This window comes from Nycticebus coucang, chromosome 17 (assembly GCF_027406575.1).
Source record: "Nycticebus coucang isolate mNycCou1 chromosome 17, mNycCou1.pri, whole genome shotgun sequence".
Classification (NCBI taxonomy): Eukaryota; Metazoa; Chordata; class Mammalia; order Primates; family Lorisidae; genus Nycticebus; species Nycticebus coucang.
Window position 1 is genome coordinate 8,888,551 of NC_069796.1, and position 2,706 is coordinate 8,891,256.

At 34.8% G+C, this 2,706-nt stretch overlaps 1 pseudogene; it reads right to left on the bottom strand.

Moving 5' to 3' along the window:
• Positions 1-276: 276 nt before the first annotated feature.
• Positions 277-366, bottom strand: LOC128569399 (uncharacterized; annotated as a pseudogene).
• Between the last annotated feature and the right edge of the window lie 2,340 nt (positions 367-2,706).

Sequence of the window (2,706 nt, forward strand, 5' to 3'; positions counted from 1 at the left end):
TTTGTTTGGGTTTTCTTTCTTTTCTTTTTTTTTTCCATATTGTAATGCCAACTTTCTAGGCTTCCCAGAGCATGCCATGGAATTACTGCGTTTTAATTTTGTATACTGTACTCTGGGGTTCCTGACAATTACTTAGAACTCTGAATTTTCAATGCATTCAAGAAAAGGTATCTGAATCTCCTCTTCACATACTAACTGGTTTGAGAGAGTAACCATGCCAAGTACAAACCCCTTTTCCCTAAAGTTTCATTACTTCTTTGATGAACTATTTTTTTTTTAAATATGGAACGCTTCACGAATTTGCATGTCACCTTGCTAATCTCTGTATCGTTACAATTTTAGTGTATGTGCTGCTGAAGCAAGCACTGATGAACTAATTTTTATTTTTAATTTTTAAGTAGACTTTTTTATACATTACTTAAATTTTCTTTCATTGGAGGTTGTTCAGTTACTACAGATATTTCCACAGATACAACACTGTGCTTGGATGGATGGGAATACTGCATGAATGAGAATTCAACAGCAGAATACTTGAGACACATTATGTGATCAATCATTGTGGGATTTAGTTGAATTATAGCCATTATTTTTTTGGTTAAAATTGTTCTTTTATATATCCTGAGTTCCTTCTGTCCTTTTCATCCCAATGTTACCATGACTGTAACCATGATCCCATCTTCAGAGATTTCTTCCCCTCCTGATTTCTTCCCCTGTTGCTCTCCTAAAACTCCTTCTCCATGCAGCAGCATACATAATCTTTTCTCAAAAAGTGAAATTTATCATGTTACTTAACCTGCTTCAAACTCCCTGCCAGCTTCTCATGGCAGTCTTACTCTTACCGATAAAGCCTTGGTGGAGGTGGGACTACACCTGCGGTGCATCTTACAAGGGTACATGTGAAACGTGCTAAATGTAGAATATAAATGTCTTAACACAATAACTAAGAAAATGCCAGGAAGGCTATGTTAACCAGTGTGATGAAAATGTGTCAAACTGTCTATAAAACCAAGTGTATGGTGCCCCAGGATCGCATTCATGTACACAGCTATGATTTAATAATAAAAAACAAACAAACAAAAAAACAATGTATGGTGCCCCAGGATCGCATTAATGTACACAGCTATGATTTAATACAAAAAAAAAAAAAGCCCTGGTGGACATCGGGCTTATCTATCTGCCTCCTCTCCCCTTTGGTTCATTATTAGTTACACTGATCCTTCTGTGCCTGAACACTCCAAATCCCTCCTAACTCAGGGCCTTACGTGGACTGTAATCTATAACTGCTGTCTAGAATATATAAAACTGTATATATTCTCTACCTGCAATTCTGAATATTCAGATCTATCTTTCCCTCCCTTTCACCTGAGGTGTCACTTTCTCTCGAGGCCCTCCCAGACTCTTCATCTAATGTCCGCAAGGGCTCTGTCTGCACCTTACATCATGTACTCTTTCTTACGTTACTTTATTTGCTTCACGGAATTTACCTGAAATGGTCTTATTTACTTAATTGTTCATTATGTTCAATCCCCACCCCAACCTTGCTGCTGTAATGGAAGGCTAAGTACTAACATAGGCAGTCTCTGGGTTATGAATAAGTTCTGTAAGTTTGTTCTTAAGTTGAATTTGTATGTAAGTTTGAACAAGTACATTTATCTGTTATCTGTAATAGCCTCTGTTTGTGAGTTGTATGTAAGTCAAATGATTGTAACTTGGAGTCTGACTGTACCTGTTAAACACTTAATGAAATGCTCCTTGGCAAATGAATAATCAGCAATGCAATATAGATGTCAAAGTATTCGTTTAAAAATAAAAATCCCAGTCATTCCAATTAGAAAGCAACTTTTTCTTGTGTAAATGAAACATAACAATTCCTAGAAAACAATGATGAAATTATAACAGGAGTAGGGAAGACAGGAGGAATTATTTTCTACCTCTCTTATTTAGATAAAGTATTCCAGGTTAATACTTTCTGATGAATTAACTTTTTATTATTTGAATTCATTTACTATAAAGAGTTTTGGGACCTTCATCTTGTATCAATCGTTCGGTTTCTTATCATTGACAATCACGATGTTACAAAGTAGAGTTTAAGAAAAAAATTCAATTATTTTTCCTAAAAATGCCCCTACAAAGAAAATGAAGCAAAAAAATCCTCCACTTAGTTTCTTATGATAGTCTAGATATTCAGCAGAGAGACTAAGATAAAACAGATAACATAAAATTATAAACTCCATTTATTTCTTTTCATTTAGAACTGGAAGTGCAACCAGACACAAGCCACAGAGGTACATATTTTGCCTATTTTCTTCTAGGAAGTTTTTATATCAATCCAAATTACAAACTGCATTTATAAAGCACAGTCATCACAGACAGGTTGGCTGAGACAAATGAACAACTCAGTTGATAGCTTCTTCTCAGTTCAACTAATGGACCTGTGCAGTACCCATCAGTGTACAATGAAAATTTCACTTTGCCCGAGAAGCAGAAAAAGATCTGATAAAGATGCTAAAATATAAGGCTTTTTTTTCCCTGTCTTCTACAATCTCTCTTTCTTACATTTCATGGTATACAGAAAATTTTAAATTATTAGCATGATTTTACCTTTCACCTTTCTATTATATAATGCCTGTTTTAAAATTTTGATCAAATCCAATTTACTCACGTTTCCTTTTGTGTATTGCATTTCCAGTGTTGTAGCTAAGAATC